The sequence below is a fragment of the Stomoxys calcitrans genome, chromosome 2, assembly GCF_963082655.1.
Source record: "Stomoxys calcitrans chromosome 2, idStoCalc2.1, whole genome shotgun sequence".
NCBI classification, from domain to species: Eukaryota; Metazoa; Arthropoda; class Insecta; order Diptera; family Muscidae; genus Stomoxys; species Stomoxys calcitrans.
The window spans coordinates 137,433,982-137,455,221 of record NC_081553.1 but is presented as its reverse complement, the minus strand read 5'-3'; the positions used below and the strand labels follow the sequence as shown (position 1 = coordinate 137,455,221).

The 21,240-nt window shown below is 34.1% G+C and overlaps 1 protein-coding gene across 1 annotated transcript in view; it reads right to left on the bottom strand.

Moving 5' to 3' along the window:
- LOC106089210 (mucin-17) overlaps positions 1–15,728 on the bottom strand; it is a 221,640-nt gene extending 205,912 nt beyond the window's left edge. The window contains exon 1 of the mRNA XM_013255007.2: positions 15,455–15,728. The gene's annotated coding sequence lies outside the window, so the exon portion shown is untranslated. The remainder of the gene's footprint in view (positions 1–15,454) is intronic.
- Positions 15,729–21,240: the final 5,512 nt, after the last annotated feature.

The window sequence follows — 21,240 nt, the reverse complement described above, 5'->3', positions numbered from 1 at the left end:
GGCTCAAGAAGTCAAGATCAAAGATCGGTTTATTTTGGCAGCTATAGCAGGTTATGAACCATCATAAAATACTTCATGAAAACTTTCAGGAAAATCGAATAAGAATTGAGCCCTATAGAAGATCAAGAATTCAATCCCCAGATCGGTTTATATGACAGCTATATCAGGTTATGGACCGATTTGAACCATACTTGGCACAGTTGTTGGAAGTCATAGCGAAACACGTAGTGCAAAATTGCATTCCAATTGGATAACAATTGCGCCCTCTAGAGGCTCAAGAAGTCAAGACCCAAGATCGGTTTATATGGCATCTATATCAAAATATGGACCGATATTGCCCATTTACAATCCCAACCGACCTACACTAATAAGAAGTATTTGTGTAAAATTTCAAGCGGCTAGCTTTACTACTTCGAAATTTAGCGTGCTTTCAACAGGACGGACGGACAGACGGAAGGACATGGCTAGATCGACATAAAATGTCACGACGATCAAGAATATATGATTTTATGGGGTCTCAGACGAATATTTCGAGTAGTTACAAACAGAATGACGAAATTGGTATACTCCCATCCTATGGTGTAGGGTATAAAAAAGCCACCTCTTGAGAGACGAAGATTACACTATACAAGACACTGATACTAACCGTGTTGTTATATAGTTCCCAGGCATAGGTACTTGTGAAAGCAGACGGGGCCGTGCTTGGAGTGTTTGAGAGAAAGACTCTTCGTAAAATATATGGACCTGTTTGCATTAATAGAGAGTATCGGCGACATATGAACCACCAACTGTATGAGCTGTATGATGATGTTAGCATAGTTAAACGTATCAAAATATACAACGGTTGCTTTGGCTAGGCCATATTGTCAGAATGAATGAGGAAGCTCAAGCGAAGTCTTTTGGTACATGGTACACTCAAACCGGGACGGCCAAAAAGTCCGATGGAAAGATCAAGTAGTGAGAGACACCTCGAAACTTGATGTTAGAGATAATAGACGGAGCGCAGTATTTCGAGGCGCTTGGAACGCTATTCTAAGTTTTGCAAATGTTCTGTCATAGCCAATCAAAATAAGGTAAGATAGTTGGGAACTTCAAATATGCATAGAATTTTCTTAGTGCTGCCGAAAATCAAGCTTAAGTTCAATTTTCAAGGCCTAGGGTATTATCGAATGGACCTTATATTTCTTACAGAAATAAAAATCTCGGTATTAAAATTACTTATGCCAAGGGCAGTGTTAAGTCAACTTGGCAAAGAATTTCCTGAATTGACAAAGTTGCTTGAATTGAAACTTCCCCTGCTGTGTAATTCCCTCCTAAAACACACTAGTCATATTGTAGAATTTAAAAATCGACTTAACATGTTTAACCCAATCATTGGTGAATCCAATGCGATCCACAAATTAACTCATCACAAAATAATGATCTTTTGCTTCGGCCTTCCCTTTCAAACGTACATTGAAGAGTAACCAAACGGCCAATAACATTCGATTGAATCTTATTTTAATTATGTGTCACTTGTTACACATTTTTATGGCACAAAATATCAAAGTTGTTTTTTTTCTCTTGATTTGAAATGGTTTTTAATTGAAACCAATGTCAAAAATTGTAACGGCTATCATGAAAATGTGGTCAAGGTTTTGAATTCGAGCCAGCCAAAAAATTGTAAGGCAATATTTTAATCGCCGAAGGCAACAAATAAAAATTTGGGGGGCATCTTTTAAATGCACAATGAAAACATTCTTAGACAGCAAAAAAAGCGATATATTGTACTTAGAATCGAGAAAATTCCGGAAATAATTGATGCTGTAATCACAAGCTGTAAGCCAAGCCATTTCTTCTAGGGTGTTTGGCGGAGAAGAACAATTTTTGCAGGTGGTTAGTATTCGTTTTGTTCTCTCTAACAAATCGTTTTGTATTACATCCTCAATGATGGGGTAAAACTCAAATCTCACCTTACACACAATAACAACTTGGACATAAATTAGAATTAACATCAACACCATCGAGCCACTCCATTCGTAGAGTGGAGTTGGGGCCAACTACGAAATCTCTAATGACCATTTTTCATCTTCTGGCCATAATCATGAGGCCGCAAACGCATCGCCATAATCATGAGGCCGCAAATGCGATGCCACCGCAACACACTCGCATGTTCTCAATTACATACGTTGTAATGTGCGATATTTGTGCTTTTTTCCTAATGCCAGACATTTTTTGCTTCTTTTCTGCTTGAAGATGGAAATAAAAGAGAAATTTTTCTTAGCAAAAATGCTGGCTCGCAGGCAGGCAGGCTTTCATCTATGCAACTGGAGGGGGAACGATGACGACTGGATGTCGGGAAAAACTGGTGGTGGTTGTTTGTGGTTCTCTCTCTGGAAGTCATGGAAAAGTGGCTTAGAAAATTTTCTCGATTGTAATAAGAAAAAAAAATATATATATATATCCGCTGTTGTCGTAATGTAGTCACTTGCCAATCGAATGGCCTCGCAAACCTTTTCGAATTTCAATTTCAATTTAAGCACACGATAGAAATCTGGGACCCCCTCCACTTGCTTCGCCAGCCAACAGACACAAAAGCCAGAAACTTTTGATCTGTCTGCCAAAAAGGCAATAACTCCTGAACATAGGAAACATTGAAAGAAAGACGAATGCATTCACATTAAAATCCATTTATTATTTTATTAATATTTAATAAACAGAAATTATGGTTAAAATTTGTTCAGACAGAAAAAAGATTTTGGTCAAAACAAAAAACAAACATAACTAAAAACGAAAAACAGAAACAGAAATCATCAGACATAAACACAAATGTGTTGATGTCTGCATAGGGCGAGGAAAACAGTGTTGACGTGATGTAAAAGGGGCTTTAAATGGGCGGCTATATATATATATATATATATATATATATATTTTAAGGCTTCGAAGGGCTCAAGAATTAGATCGAAGGATCAATAAGGCTTATTTGCAATCCCCACTGACCCCTGAATAAGAAGTATCTGTGCCAAGTTTTAAGCAGTTAGCTTATTTGGTTAATTAGAAACTATGGTGACTTCGACAAACTGACGGACGAGCAAGGATAGAAGTTAAATTTCATATGGTGAGTTGGTCTCTTTTATATCTATTTCAAATATCGCGCACATAGGCTCACGTGCCATTAAAGATCCATTTTGATCTGCATGGCGATTTCCCTTTTATGATGTTGAGCTCGTATGTATTGGAATGTTGAGTTAATGTAGCTTATATTACAGTTTTCTGTATGGTCTGCGTATAGATCGTATCACGATCACTTTATCTGCTTCACGATTTTATACAAACAGTGTAATTTTCATCGAATGTTGATATAATTTTTAATATTGAGAACACTTAGTTCGATATAGTACTCATATAGACGATTTTCCATTTTTTTTAACACCTAGGCCCATATAAACCAACCCCTAAATTTAGTCCAAAAACAAGGTACCACAAAAATCGAACCAAGTTCTCTTTAAGGTAACATACAATAACCAAATATATATATTATAAAAGGTTTAGTTTTGAAGACAAATTGAAGAATATGCTTTTATGAGTGCTATATTAGATATTGGACCAGTTTGGAGCATAATTTCATGAAAATCGATTAGGATCTAAGGTGCTTAAGAAGTAAAATCGGATAGTCAGTTTATGTAGGAACTCGTGTGCTGGGATCGAATGAAAACTTCGTGCGAAAGGCATATCTATGCTGAAAAGTCAAATCTAAGAAATGAACCCTACTTGATGCCACAACATAGCTTTATGAGCAACTTTCATGTTTAGGGACTTAAAAATTTGGAATTTTGGAATGAGTATTTTTCAACCATTTTCCATTCCAATCGACCAACGACAAAATATTCGAAAGTTACAACCACCAGTGCATGCAACTCATCATAGAATAGCCAACTTGAAGAGGGATATCTTAGGTTGACTCTTACTGTTTCATAGCATTACGATCAATTTGAAATTCGTCGCCTTGGAAAAAGTTCACCCATTTTGGTCAGTTAAGCAAATTTGTTGAATTCGAAAAATTATCTGATCCAAGATTAATTCCAATCTAGTGATGAGTAGGGATGCATTCGTTTGAATGATTGATGTAAAGAATATTTCATAATATTTGATTATCAAAAATTCTTAGACTTAAACAGAACGCTAATGCTGTTAACATAACCACTGTGTGAACACATTCTACACTACTCCAAATTCCCACATCCTGTGATCAGTCAGTGTCTATGAAAGTTTACATTGTTGGAAAAAAGTGCTCGTTTTTATTGTGCCTGGTTAAATTCCTTTAATTTGTGTTTTAATTTAGCGTAATTTTTCACTAGTTTCTGGGGTAGATTTTCGTGCGTTGCATTGTTCGCCATCACCAATGATGATGATATTGTTCCACGCTAACTAACGATTGCCAGAAATATAACAAAAAATAGCGTAAATGCTTCAAAAGTTTACGTTAAATATTTTTATGAATGAATCCCCCCAATCAGTGGGGGGATGTGAGGTGATGGTGCCACCTTTATTCACCATGTGGCTTCATATTGCGCCCGTCACCGCCCACCGTCATTGGTGTAGACTTTGTGTAACTTTCCGACAGAGTCTGTGGTTTTTGCTGCCAGTTCCATGAAGCCATGAGCTATGGTAGGCCCTCTCTTCCACTCAGATGTGGTGCGGGAGTTGATGCTGGCCCAGGTTGGTTCTGGCTGGCTGGATGACTGGTGCTAGATGTGGTCTTCAGAAGAATATTTTTGTTTTTTTTGCTACTGCCGGCTTTTTCTACTGAAGTGCTTTTTATTTATGAATGAATTGCTGTATATGGAGTTTGTTTTTGTATGATGTATCAGGGGAGGGGAGTATGAAGTGTGGCAAAGTTCCAAATTGCATGTTGGTAACTTTTTCCGCAGCAGTGTTTCTCTGTTGCTTTTTTCAAAACTCCCTCGTTCTATGGTGGTAAATGTTTAATTGTAAATTTAAGTGCGAATTATGTGAAATTAAGTAGACTTTTGTTGGCAGAAAGAAATTAGCCGAAGAATGCGAGTAAAACGTTCGTTATAGTAATGCACTACAATGGAGTTGTTTAAGCGAAATAAATATTTAAAACAAGAAGTTCGACCACCAGAAATAATTCATGCTAATGTTGGATAACTTAAATGTATTGTCTTGCCAGGCCAATTAGTGTTGCATAATGTGGGATTTTGTTTTGCTTGGACAATTTGTTTGATCCAGATGATATTTAAGAGCTTTAATGCAGCATTGATAGCCATTTTAAAATTGTTCAAAAACTAGAAGTCAACTAATTTAAGTTAAGATGAAATAGCAGAATTAATAAAGATATGTCTGTTTGCGCTCTTTTATTTTGATCTTTAAAAATGTTCTGTGATTTTTTGAACATCTTCCAGCTCGAGATCATATTCAATGCTTTCTATTCAAAGAATATCATAGCAAAGAACTTATAAAAGTTTGACCAAGTGTGTATTATTATTCAAAACACTTTGTCTGGCTAGTGGATTGAGATTTCTGTTACGCCATGTTACTTCATCAGCACTTTCTTCAGATTGATTAAAGTGCCCTACATATCCAACGACTTTTGAGTACGGTGTAGAGCATGCTTTGTTTTAAAACAGGGCTCTGTAAGTCCGCTAACTCTCTTTAGCGCAGCAAGAGAGTAGAAAACGATTTTTACCGTCTTATTTGGCCGAAATTACAAATATGGTCATATGAACAAGTTCGATTGAAAATGTAAAAAGTACAACACTATGAGAGGATTGAGCGATATTTGCAAAATGTTGTCCCATATAAGTTTAACACTAGTGTAAAATTATTTTTCAGAATCAAAATCACCATTATATTCCAAATTTGTCAATCTACCTTAGGTTACCAATCCTTACTGATGCAGAACAAACTCAAATGACTTTAGACGTATTAATCTGGCTGCCTTATAGGGGAGTTTAGTTGTGGCTGTGGCCTTCATTGAATTTCAAAACAAATGATATGACCCATAGAACAGCAGTGGTATTAAAAAGCTTTCACCCTCGCTAAGAGGAAGGGTCTGTCGGCTTATTAAGCCTTTACTGCGGGAATCACCTTTAGCTCGCGGGAAGTTGGAATAGCAAGAAATAATTTGCTGATTGAGATAGTTTTCTAATTTTAGAAATGATACTGACGTCGTCATTAGAATTCGATAAATTAATTAAAAACATATTTTTTGTACCCCCGAAATAATATTAATTCATACTCATAGCATACGATAATCGGTTTAAATCACATTGAAGTAATTGTAAAAGATTTTATAAGGTATTTGTACAAAGCTATCGCCATGATATTCGTAACGTATCTAGCGGAATCCGTTTTAGTATCGATAGAACGTTACTCTTCAAACAAATAATACTATCCTCTATCAAATTTTGACCAAAAACTTTTTATTGGTAAAGATTGGCTAGGGCTGCAAATTGACGAAATCGGGCAATGTTTACGCCAGTATGAAACTAACTCGATTTGAGAATTCCGTATTTCAAACTCTTCAAACAAATAATACTATCCTCTATCAAATTTTGACCAAAAACTTTTTATTGGTAAAGATTGGCTAGGGCTGCAAATTGACGAAATCGGGCAATGTTTACGCCAGTTTGAAACTAACTCGATTTGAGAATTCCGTATTTACAAACATGTAAGGTCGGCCGGGCCACGAATCGCATTTGAGACGTTTTTTCTATGACTCTTATATAGAAAATACATCAAATTTTGTGTTTGGTACATCAAGTTATGGAGCGATATGAACCGTTCTTGTCATAGCTATTAGAAGTCAAAAACGTTTAAAAGTTCAGCCAAATCGGGTGGTAGTTATTCTTTGTAGAGGCTTAAGAAATCAAATCCGAAGGTAGGTTTAAGTGGCAACTATATCACGTTATGGACTGGCGTATTTAGTACAGTTGTTAGAAGTTACTTCATGCTAAATATCAGCCTAATTGGTAAGGTAAGGATCCGGTATCGGTTTTTATGAATCTTTATAAAAAGATAGGCCGATGGGAACCATTTTTAATTACCACAGACCTACACTCAATAGAAGTACTTGTGCAAAATTTCATGTGCCTAGCTTTACTGCTTCGAAATTTTGTTAGTATACTTACAACAGACAGATGGACGGACAGGACTAAATCATAAAACCCCAGAGAAATTAGTCTACTGATATCAGCAAACACTGACTGCTAATGAAAAACAAAAAATTTTAAACTTTTGAATAAATCCATACAACATTTTTGAACTTCTAAATAACAAATGAGGAATTCCCCAGGAAAATTTCACGTATCGTGTTAAGTTTTTGAAATATTTAATACATTTTGCAAACTTCATGCGTTTTCGTCTCAAAATTAATAAAGTAGCGTATGGAATAAGATAGTATTTTACCGACGAAATATTAATAAAAAAATCAAATTTTAGGTGTTACTTTTTTGGTTTAAAAGCAAAACAATAATAGCAGTAGTTATTTTGTCGTTCTTAAATTACCAAATTGTAGAAAATTAGATACATTTTTATGCAACATAAAATTTTCTTTAAACATTTATGATTTTTGAGTTTTTTAGTTATTTACTATTTGAAAACAGCATAAAATGTTTGATGCTTCAGCAAAAAACTACTGCTGTCCCATTTACAGCAGACTTTCTGATGTAATAGCAAACATTTTTGCTGTGTTTACTAACAAATTTTTCTGAGTGTACACTTGTTCGGTTCTCCGATAAATTTTTCGATGTGTTACAAGCAGAATGTAAAAATAATATATAAAAAAAATCAATTAATGCTCCTGATCGAAAATTTAAACAAGTATTTCTGATTGATATAAATCCTTGTGGATTGTAAATTTTTGAACATGGATGGTTCACTCACCTTCTGATTTGATTGCGATTTTCGATTTAAAGTTCCCTTTTGTATTAAAACTTTCATAGGCATTCAACGAATTGTGATATAAATGAGCAGGTTTGATGGCTAAGGCTCATTTATATCGTTCAGTTAAATTTGTTCGTTTGCGCTAACAATTAAATTATTCTATTATATCTCGTTAACGGTAATCGTTATTGCTTTTTTGATTATGGTAACTCTACTCAAAAAAAAAAAAAAAAAAAAAAACGAAAGTTTTTAAAACTTTTATACTCTATACCATAGGATGGGAGTCTACTATTTTCGTCGTTCCGTTTGTAACTCGAAATACTGATCAAAGACTCCATAAAGTATATTTTCTTGATCGTCATGACATGTTAGGTCGATCTAGCCATGTCATCCCGTCTGTCGAAATTACGCTAACTTTCAAGGGAGTATTAGAATTTTTTCAAGAAAAATCAAGACAAAAATCTCGAAAGTCACTGTAAATAAATATTTTTATGCCCTCCACCATAGGATGGGGATATGCTAATTTCGTCATTCTGTTTGTAACTTTTCGAAATATTCCTCTGAGACCCCATAAAGTATATATATTCTTGATCCTTATGTCATGTCAAGTCAAATGTTTGTCAAAAAGAGAAACCGGGAGAAGAACTCGACAAATGCGATACATGCTGGAGGGTATACAAGATTCGGCCCGGCCGAACTTAGCACGCTTTTACTTGTTTATTTTACATCGTTAAAGTAAGTAGCAAAAACTTTAAACAACAAAGCAATAAATAATTATGAAGAAACATAAGAGATAAGCAAGTCAAATGAATAACTTTTATACCCACCACCATTGGATGGGGTTATACTAATCTAGTCATTCCGTTTGTAACACCTCGAAATATTGATGTGGATCGTCCCGGCATTCTGATTCGATCTAGCCGTGTCCGTCTGTCGAAATAAGGATAATGGTCGAACGCGTAAAGCTAGCCACTTGAAATTTTGCACAGATGCTTCCTATTGATGTAGGTCGTTGGTTCAGATTTGGATACAGCACCCATATAAAACGATCTACGATCTACAGACGAATGCAATGATTTTTACCTTGTATGTTGTTGTAGACACCACGGGTTGAATATTTACAAAAAATGTCCAATTCTTACTCAACCATTACATAACTAATGAACACTTGTTGTTGGCATTGTTAACAACAATAGGGATCAATATGCGTATTACAAGAATAGGAGGAGTAAAATATTAGCAAATTGTTTATGTTTAAAAATTCTAGAAATTCCGAAACCTCCAAAAGAATGTAAAAAGTTGAATTTATATGGTAATAACAAACCAAAAACTATAATTATGTAAAAGACTAATTGACTTCTAAACAAGCCGGATCATAAAATATTGTTATGAAATGCTTCATAATTTGACCAGTTTTTAAACTGTATTCAAAACATTGCCTTTACATAAAAGAAACGCAATATCCATACAACAGCTCAAACCGCTTAATAATGTGCCGCATTGTGGAATGTTTGTTTGCCATATCAAAAGCCATACTTACAGCTCCTTAAGCTTTGCCTCATTTTACCTAAAGTGTATATTTAATAAATTTATTTCATGTTGACAACTTGTTTTATACTTTTGACCGCGCAATAAATGCCTACATAGCCAAATTAATGCACAGTTGTTGTTCAAAATGTAAATTCGTTAGCGGTATATCTGCAAATCTTGTTTCGTTTGAACTTAAAAATTTGTTTATCAATCGATTTGAATAAATAAATAATTAGTTTTGATAGCAAATTGATTTATAAATGTTATTTAAATTCGTTGCAATACGTTTCGAAAGCAATACATCACAGCAGCTCGATAGAGAAATGAGTCTTTTCAACCTTTGTTTTTTTCAGAAGAAAGAGGTGAGTAAGAGTTCAAGTTTAAGGTTAACGTTTGCTAGGTTTAGCAGAAATACTCAGAACTTCGAAATTAGAAATTATAATAATTTATTAGCCATCTCAAAAATATTTGTTACCATGACTCACAAAAAGTGTCATTTGTTATCAACGTTCTATTGTCTTGGACCTACGACAAGGGTTTTAATGGGAATGTATTTCAATATTGATATTAACAGTCTTGCGTCAAAGCTTTCACCTTAAAGGAGTTTTTTTAAGTTGTATTTGCGAGTGTATGTGCTGTATTTGTGAGTGTAGCATATTATTGTATTTTTATTATTATTATTATTATTTTTTTTTTTTTGATACAATTACGTTTTTATTTTAATAAAGTGAAAATTTCGATTTTCTTGCCGATGTTTGAACCCGGTCGTTCAACGAGTATATGCTTACCTCTGAGCTACGGTGCCCTCATAAGGCATTGCCATAATGTAAATTGAGAACTACCAGAATCAACCATCATGCATGGATCACAACAACATCAGGGCACTATTGTCTCCTGTGGGTATAGGTATCTATCAATGGTGTTTCCAAGAGGGGTTGGTAAATCTGTTTCCTTTGCCCCTAAATAAATGGCGATCATTTCCTAGTACTTCAGTTAAGCAAAACTGATCTACAATAGATATTGTCCTGTTCTGAGTAAGATATTAATCAGTCACTGTAGCCTATGAGAAATCAAGAAAGAAAAGGATTCAAAGGAAGAAAACAAATCATTGTTTGATTTTTTATGTGACTCCAGCCCTTTGCAATTAAGTTCTATATAAAAAATTCTTAAGAGTCTGGACAAGAATGTCTTGCTATTAAAACATTTGATGAGCTAAGTGGATTGCGATCTCTTATCTGACAAGACGATTTCCACATGGGTCGAAATATTCGGGAGGGACATGCATTGGTAAATCTATGGCTAAATTCTCGTCGATGGTAAATATAGATGTTGTACGAATTACGCCGACATTAACTTTAACCACATTGCGCTTAAAAAAATAAACCGTTTGAAATATCTAAATATCTGGAATATCTCAATATCTCAAACAAATCGGTTCTATTGGGGAAGTACTATTTTTTAAAAACTGAAAATAATATTGGGCGAAAGTCGTGTTTTTCCACTATATTAAGTAAAATTAAAAAAATTCGTTAATGTCAAAACCTTATGAGGAAATCTCAAAAACTCCTTTAAGCCAAAAATGTTTCGTTTATAGCTTTCGCGTCTACACCGGTACTTAGGTGTAGACACAACATCAGACATGAACCTACTTAGGGGAGTGGTATTGGAAACAATTAAGGATTTTGTAAGTAGCACGGAATTTCTAACTTAAAATTTTCTTTTTAGAGGTTACTTTATAGTTTGAAGAGTGCACAACAAGCCCATAACTGGCTTAGGTGTATGTCCATAGTGGCATGGGCGGGTTAATATCTGCACCCTCTTTTCAACCTAACCTAACCTAGCTGAAAATGCATTGTAACACGAAAATATGATTCGTTTATCTCTTGTGTAAACTCAATTTGGCAGAGACTGTCTCATTTTTTTATTACTGTTGTAAAGTAGCCATTTGACAAACCAATCGACATATTTTCAATTCACAGTTCTGTGCTCCGTTGATGAGGATCGATGATTTTTTGCAATATTGGTACAAAAAAAGACTTTTGAAAATTTTAAAAATGTATAAAAAGATATTTTTTCAAATGAATACGTAAAGGAAAGCCAGATGAAATTCCTTGTAAATGGTATTATTTGGAAAAAAAGATCCTCGCCAATTATTGCATGAAGTTATCACAAAAGATATAACAATTTTATCATGAACACATTCCAAACGTGTTTGTGGAAAGAATTTCACTCTCGAAAATTTCGTTTATGGGTAATGAAAAACGTTAATCCCACGGCCAAAGGATTGGCGTAAATTTTTATGTTGATCTATAGTAAAGAGTAAAGAGCTTTTATGGAAATCGTTGGACTTTGCTTACGATAAGATTGCAATATCTTTTATAATAAATTTAAGAGAGAATTTGTGACGAGTACAGGGTTTTTTTGAACAAGAAATCCTCTTTATTCTGGAATGACCCAATAATAAAATTTACGCACTGGTAAAAACTAAATTAAGATTTGATCATAGACATCACGCCTTTGACATTCGATTCTAGCATGGCGAGTGCTATCATCAGTACCGTAGTGTTGCTCTCTTACCTCCCGTCTGTCGGGTCTACAGTTCATATCCTGATGATTTGTGAAGGAAATGGCATATTGGATTTTTAAGTTTGGCTACCACCAGTTAATTTCTGCAGCCGTTGGATCAACATTATCAAACAATGCATAGAAATTCTGGCACTCACACTCTTACATAAGAGATTAACAAAGCAAACAAATCATCTTTTCGTGTAAAAAAGCATCTTTTGCTATAAAGGATTTTTTTCTTTTGGATTAAAAGAATTTTTATGATTTCGTGAAAAAGAGCCATCCTTTACCACAAACCTATAGGTTGTACCGTAAACGAAGTGAGTTTTACATCAAAAAGTGGCAAATTCACGACTTTCGATCAACGGTTGAGAGAAATGTAACATAGTTAATATAGAAATGTTACTTCTCCAATTAAAACAGATATGTTTGTAGCACAAATTTTTCAAACGTTTTACTTTTTTGCGTGTAGGAATCAAGAATCTAAATATATTGAAAAATTTTTTTTTAAAATTTTATGTGTTTTTTGAGGTAAACAATTTCATTGTAATTAAAATTTGCGAAACAAATTTACCAACGAACAAGTCGTATTTACTCCTTAGAATATTTTTATCATATTGTCTAAATTTAATAAATATGTATTTTGAACTTAATATAGTAGAATTTTTTATATTTTTCCAATTTCTTAAGTTTTGTAACTATTTTATAGATAAGGTTAAGTAAGCTTTTGTGGGAGTTTGAAATCGAATTAGACGATTTAGGTGAGGTAAGGATTTAATGACAGTTTATAAAAAGTTAGAGCATTGGCTAATTTATAGAGACAGTTTTAAATCAGATGCATTTGAAAAACTCGAATATGGTTTAATTTAATGTAGAATTTTGTTTAACTGTATATATAAGGTTAAGTAAGGTATTGTGGGAGTTCGAAATCAGTCGATTTAGGTGCAGTAAGCAAATAGTGGCAGTTTATAAAATGTTAGATTATAGGTTACTTTATAGTGACCGTTCAAAATCAGATGCATTCCAAAAAATTCCGATATGCTTTAGTTTAATGTTCCCAATTATATGTTATTGAATAATGTATGAATGAATATATGTATGTTTCTATTTTTATTTAAGTAACAACTGTTTGGAACATCTTCCAAATTTACTGTATTTTAATTAGTGTACTATTTTGCATACAATTATAATAATAATAGAAAGAAATACAGTTTTTCGAAATAAGAAATGAGTTTTTGGCCATAATTTGATGATATCAATATTAAGGATATATTAGGCTTCAAAAATTTGTCAATCCTCTCTATATATTTGTATGAAGTATTGGGCTATATTAGCCTATTAACGCCTGTCTCTCGATACCTTTGTTCGGTTTTCATGAAATTTCATATATTCGTTATTTGGAGCATTTATATTGACATAGTAGTTTTAGTGTTATATTTTAAAAATTTAAAAAAAAAATTAAAAAAATATTGAAAAAATTAAAAAAAAAATTCTTTGTATTTGCTGAGCCAATATGTTTTCACAACAACAAAAATCATTCTCTTAATATTTTATGACCATTTAACGAAGAAGGGTGGATTTTTATTACTTTGACATAAAATCGCACATGCGGTCAAAAGTCATTAATAATACCCTTATTAATAAGTTTTTGTTATATAGAAATCATCAAATGCAACAAGACACAAAAACGATTTCCAGTAATTTTACTCCTAAGAATTTTGAGAGAATTTTTTGTTGCATTTTTTGGATATAATTTGCCCCCAAAACTAGACTTTTTTTAACTAGTTACAATCGTCCACTTAACGCCAATCCACATTTCATTAAGATACCTCTTTCCTGACTTGAGCTGGAATTTTTCAAAAGCAGCTCTATTTTTTGATATGGATATAAGCCCCATACAAATAGATTAAACCAAAAGACTCTGTAATCATTGTTTGCTTAAAACTGAACGTAGCTGAAAACGGAAATGAAGTAGGTTCGATAGTTTTACTCTTAGTCTCGCAAGTTTTTGTCTATATTAAAACTGAAACGGGTTAAAAACGATTTAATGATTTAACAATTAAATTGAAGTTTGGTTTATATAGAAGTTATTGTAAGCATAGAATACATAAGTATCCTGTTTTATATGGACATGAAATTGGACCTTTTGTGGTAGAAATATTTAGAAATTCAAGAATCAAAGACAATCTATAAAAAATTACCATTTATACTGTCATAAAATAAAACCTCATATAAAAAAGTTAATTTAATATATATTTTTTTCTTTAATCGAAGGATTTTGGTATGGGTGGAAGGTAACTGTGTAATAAATTTAAGTAGTTGTATACTAAGAGGCTTCAGCTTTCATTTCGAATTTCGTTCACTGATTGAATTTTTCCCAACTTTTTCTTTTTTGAAAAACCCCTTTTTCTCTTAGTACCTTTGTCCCAAACTCCTATTGGCTTCTTTGCAATGTTGGATTTTCCCCAAAGTCAATATTCTTACCTTTAACCATATTTTGACTATCATTAAAGGGGATTTATCTTTAACAACAAGAGTTTGATTGTACTAAGATTTATGGCTAAAATCCATTAATGTTAAGTAAAAAATCGTTCACTAAGGAAATGATTTCCTAGAAAGTTGGAATATTGATGATCACCTTTACTTTAAATTTCGGAAAAAAAGACTTTCCGTGTGGTATGCTTGAACTTCAATTTGATTTATTATATATGCAAACTAAACTTTCTTGCTGTTAATATAAGCACACAGTATAAACGATTTAAAAAGGTAAATGTAATTTCGCAAAAAATGTTTTTTTTTTATTTGTTGATTATGCAGAAAGGTACTATTGAATAGTATTTGCTAAGAGTGAGACTTTGCTTGTTTTGGCATTTGTAGCTTAATAAAATCATATAACGAATGAGGAATGTTGATGTCCTTAACTTGCTTTTAGTTTTATATCATAGCACGAAGATACTTAAACACAATTTTTTTCATAAATGTCGTTTTGTGGAATTTGTTTCAATAAAGCACTACAAATTGTCCTTTAATATCCTTTAAGCACTTTATAAAACTTTTAATGTGGTTTCCGCCTGTTTTTGTCCCAAGTATTTTGATGTGTTTTTTTAATTTTTTTTTTTTTGCATATAAATATTTTTATAATTGTGAATTTAATCCTTGCTTAAGGCTTTGGGGCAGCCACAACGTTTTTTTATTATGAAAATCACTACAAAATTATGTTTTATTATCCTTTTTGGAGAAAAATTTTATTTCTATTATTGTTTTTATTATCCTTATTACTATGCAAATGTTTCTACACTTGGATTTTTGTCAGTTTCACATTTCGAGAAGATTTTTATTATCCTTGACATTGCGTTTGTTTAATTTATATATATTTTTTTATAATATCCTTTGATGGTGTCGTCCCATTACCACACTCTTTTAAAAAAAATTATTTTTGGCTTTTTATGTTTCTTTTGACACTTTCACTCACCTTTTACACCGGACCAATTCGTTAGAAATCCTGCCTTGACTGGACTCTTCAGTTTAGCTCAGTTCAAAAAATTTGCACAGTTTGCACTTTGTATTTTGTTTATTTCCTTGTAGCACAAATCTAATTTTTATCGCTCGCAATTTTCTTTATTCAATTTACACAATGATAAATGTGTGGCACAGTAATCCTTGTATCCTTTTGTATTGGGCACTTTTTGTTGTTTCTCGAATGTCGCACTTAATTTCGTTTAATTTATTTTCGTTGAATTTTTGTTTTAAGAATTTAAATAAATAATTTCGTTTTCAACATTGGCATGTACTTTTTTTTTTTGTTAATTTAAAAATATTCGCTCAATTAATTTTTTTTTCTAGTAGGTTCTGCTGTGGTTTTTGTTTTTTGGTTTATTTCAATATTTGTGGGGGAACGTTTCTGGAGGTTTTTTCTAGCTCCATGAAAGAAATATTGGTAAAAAATTGTAGAATTTTGGATCTCAGTTCGGTGTGTTTGGGGCACCAGAGATACAACCGCTTCATTAAATTCAAAGAGACTCGGAGTCATAACTTCTCAACGCTTATTTATATAGCCTACGTTAAGCGGCGATTTTTTCTCGTTTGGAAAAAGGCAGTAGCCGCAGCAGCAGCGTATTTTAGCAGCAGCCACAACGAGTGAGTCAAAGTAATGCCACCAAAGGCCAGAGACAAGATACATGAACGGATGGATAGATGGATGATGGTTAACTGCCGGGCAACAGCTCCAGCAGCAGCAGCAGCAGCAGCATGGATATTTGGATGGATAGTTGGTTGAGCTACCCGAAAAAGCCAGACAGTCATTCGTTGAGAAAAAGAAGAAATTCCCAAACAAACGATGTTGGCAAAGCTGCCACTGCAGCGCCAACAGCGCAGAGCAGAATCAGCAGCAGCAGCTGCCGGTGCTGTTGCTCAAACATCGCAAGAACTATGGATAGAAGCCGGAGGAAGCAAGCCAACAAAACAACCAAACAATAAACAAACTTGGAGCTCAAACTCACAACCGCTGTTCGATAGACGGACCCATACAGTATCCGTCCATGCACTGGCTCTGGCAACTCGTGTTAAATATTGGTGGTGGTAACCACACTAACATCATCATTATCATCTTGTCGCTATTGCCATCGCCATCATCGTAATTTGGGCATCTGCAACAACTTCATTATTACCATTGACCATCAACAACAACATCATTATCATCAAGAATTTGCAGCATTGTGAGCGAGAGTGGTTGTTAGGTTGGGAGATTAGTCAAGAGCCAAATCAAATGTCAGACTCTTTGCAATTGAGAGGCATCAGCCAACAATCTCTGTGAACATGTATGATACAAACGCGTTGGCTTAATACATGTTTGTTAATGCGAGGCATCTTTACTACGAAGTGTTGAATCAAATGTTAATACACTCACATAAAGTGTTAGTCCAAGCAAAGTTATGGCAATTGAAAAATGTACGCATGCACATATATACGTTAATATGCGATGGGCCATATCATGAGAGACATGTAAATAACATTCGATATACTAAATAAATTTTAAATAAAAATAAATGAAGTCAGTTTAGAAATCGAATCGGTTAGAGGTGTAAGCAGTCAGGGATCGGTATTTCAGTTTATATATGTGTTATATCTGCGTATTAAATAATCAACATGGACCATAATTGGCGTGGATGTTGAAGGTTTGTTAGAGAGTGCGTTGCATATTCAGTGGAGAAAAAAACCACTTAAAAAAAGTGCAATTTTTTTTGCTGGATTGCCATACTGTAGGGGGTCAAATTTTTCAACAAAATCATGTTTGAATTGCTTTAACTTTAAAACAAATTAATGGATTAAAAAATGCCCAAAGAATTTTTTCTGCAGAATTTCTTAAGTCTTAAAACTATGAATCAAAAAAAAAAAAAAAAAAAATTACAGCAAAAGATTCATTGTTTTTTAATTTTTTTAATCCCTTTGATTTTTTCAGAACGAAAATCAGCTTTCTAATGTACAAAGCAAATTTCGGAAAATCCATACGGTAAAAATCAGCTCAGCTATTAATGTTCGTCTGATTCTCACAAAATTTTGCCAAATGTTAAATTTCAAAAATCGGTTTTGTTTTTGTAATTTTTGGCCGTGATAGGCTTGTAATTTGTTATTTATGAAGGCATTTGTGGTTCGATTTGCATTTTGATGTATAATTTATATACATAGGCGACAAAACAACGACAAACAAGAGAGTTGTAATCTACGCTTATATCTTGGAATCACGCCAAGGCCTTGGCCAACGATAGAGCTAGATGGAGAGAGTTTGTTGATGCCCAATATTCGCATCTGAACTTTTTACTATTGGTCATATTTTTTGTAATATATCCAATTGCAAATAAAGAACATATAAAAACATTAAAAAATAAATACTGCCCGAATTTTTTCTCAAAAATGTGCGAAATACCCATTCAGATCAAAGATGATTAGAAAAATCTGAATTTTTTTATTAAATTGGGGGACTAGGCTATGTGTTTTAAGAACTCTTAGCGATTTTCCAGTTTTATAACAAAATATTTTATAGTAATATAAAACCACTTTAAGTTGCCATTTAATATTCAAATGTTTCTTAAAACATATGTAAGCAACTTTTTCAATAGAAACTCAACAATGAATATACTTATTTTTGCCAAAAAATTGAAAAAATCAAATTTGTTAATTTTTTTTTTTTAATTACAAACTATATAACTATTAACTGAATCGGATTTGGACATTCACGGGGGCTAAGTCATTATAAATTTTGTAAATTTAAATCGTGCATTAAAATTAAAATCGAACCATAAATGTAAAATACACAGCCTAACTCGGCCAAAATTTCAATAAATTTTAAAGTAAGCTTAAAGCAGAATTTTTTTTTTGGGATTTTTGAGCACTATCCAGCAAAAATAGTTTTGGAATTCGGAGCACAAATAAAAATTTGGCAGCTCTAACAAGTTTTCGAAATGCTGAGGTGACCAAATTTAGGGCCCTAAAAAGAGCGTCCTAACGGGCAACAAAATTAGACATTAAAAAAAAAACCTGGTCTTGGTTTAAACCCACGACGTTGGGCAACCATGGAAGGTTGCGTCGTCTAAACCATCTGTATGCTCCGGAAAAATATTGTTGGATGTGCAAAAGAAATCCACGCTGGAATAAAACAAACACACATGCATTGGAAAAGTGACACAGCTAAAAGGACAAAATGTCGGGTTTAGTTAGTGCGTTGTATGCATTTCATGGAGGTTCTTTTGCAATTTCTTCGAGATAAATAAAACCTACCAATGTACGACCTTTGAAGCCCTTACATATAAAGATTTCTGACGTTGATTTAGATATAGCTCCCACATATATGCATGAAAGCAAGCACTGTGGTATACTTAAACCGGGACGGGAAGTGGTGAAAGATATTTTGAAACTTGGTGTCAGAGATTGCATACCAAGTTCGGATAAGGGTCCAAATGTCATGTCAAAGTCATGCCAATTAAAGTAAAATGTAAAAGTAGTGATTTTTATATTGTATCTCATACAAATATGGCTGTCCCAAAATTTCCTTTGTAGAGTAAAACTTCGAATCCTGCCGACAGACATGGGCAGACATGGAACTGAAACATGACTTTTCTTTTGGTATTTAAATGTAATGAAATATATATACCAAGTGATGGCCTCAGTAGCCAATGCCTTTTTTTGCTTTACTATGATTATATTTACAATACTATATATAAGATATTAGCTGACCCGGGCCCGCTCCGCTGCGCCTTCTTTTACTTTATATGAAACAAAAGTTTTTTTGGAATATTTATTTTCGACAATTAAAGAGCTTTTAGTGAAATACCATGCTACGAAAATAGTATATCGCTTGACTAACAATTTAACAATATAAGTGGTCCCCCAGGCACTTGGCCCTGAAAAAATATCGGCATCGTGCTCTTCTTTCAAAAACCATTTATAAAAAAACCATTGCCATTGGTTTAGGGGAGTTTACACGATGAGGCGTCCCCCAAACACATGGCTCAAAATAGGTTATTAAATTCGTTTTCTAATCTTAAATACCACATATTGGCATGGTCGAAAATTGTTTACCCTTTGCGGGGTGTTTTGGGTAAGGGGTGATTCCCTAAATATATGGTCCTAAATGTGGATATCAAATTCGTATTCTACTACCAAATACCTTTAATTTGAGCCCCATATTTCCATAGTTGGCAAACGTGAACGGCTTGGGGGTTTTTTGGGGGGATGGGCGGCCACTCAGTGAGTTGGTCTTGAAAATATATATCGGATTCGTGTTCCACTCTAAAAACCCTCTTATTTGAGCCTCATATTGCAAAAGTCAGCAAATACTTACTATTTGGGTGGTGTTGTGGGGGTGGGGTGGCCGCATAGACACTTTTCCCAAATATTGATATCAGATTCGTGCTTTACTCCCAAAGACCTTTCATTTGAGCCCCATATGGCTATGGTCGTAAGTTTGTCCCCTTTGAGGGATGTATTTTGGGAGAGGTGGCCATCCAAACACTTGGTCCCATATTTGGATATCAGATTCTAATTCTACACTCAAATACCTGTTATTTAAGCCCCATATTCCCATGGTCAGTAAATAAGTCCTGTTTGGGGGGTGTTTTGGGGAAGGGGTCCACCCCCCAGAAACGTGGTCCCACATTTGGATATCATATTCGTATTCTACTCGCAAATACCTTTCATTTGAGTCCCATATTGCCATGATCGGTAAATATGTCCGATTTAGGGGTGTTTTGGGGGTTGAGTGGTGTTGTAGGGGTGGGGTGGACCCATAGACACTTTTCCCGTATATTGATATCAGATATGTTTTCTTATCCTAAATATCTTTAATTTGAGCCCCATGTGGCTATGGTCGTAAATGTGTCCCTTTTGGGGGAGGTTCTTGGGAGAGGCGGCCCCCCAAACACTTGGTCTCATATTTGGATATCAGATTCGAATTCTATACTCAAATACCTTTTATTTAAGCCCCATATTCCCCAGTAAATAAGTCCTGTTTGGGGGTTGTTTTGGGGAAGGGGTCCACCCCCCAGAAACCTGGTCCCACATTTGGATATCAGATTCGTATTCTACTCGCAAATACCTTTCATTTGAGTCCCATATTGCCATGATCGGTAAATATGTCCGATTTAGGGGTGTTTTGAGGCTTGGGATGGTCCCCCTAGTACTTGGCAAATGGATATCAGATACGTTTTCTTATCGTAAATACCTCTCATTTGAATCCCATATTGTCGTGATTGGTCTAAATATATGTTTGGTAGGTTTTAGGGTGGGGCGGACCTCCTAGGTACCCCATCCGAAATTTGGACACCAAATTTTTATTTTTAGGTTACTATATATGAGAGCACACAAAATTTCGCTTAAATCGCACAACCCATCTCCGAGATCTGGCGTTTCTGAAAATTATGGTAAGGGTCCGCTCCCCCTTCAGATATCAAAAAATGTGGTACCCCATTTTCACCACGGGATCATTATGCACCATCTGTGAAAATTTCAAGAAAATCGGTTCAGCCGTTTCTGAGTCTATAAGGAACACACAAACACAAATTGATTTTTATATATAAGAAGATAATGATCCAAAGCTTACCGCCAGGAGAGTAAAACACTTCTTCTTCTTCTCCTAGGTTCACAAAAGTTTTGAATTCTAAGCCTTTCCCCAAACTAAATTGCATTGCATCACAGGGTTTACCTTTGAAATATTTCAGTTACCTCAGCCTTAAATACCTTAAGAACAACCGAAGAACCAATTAA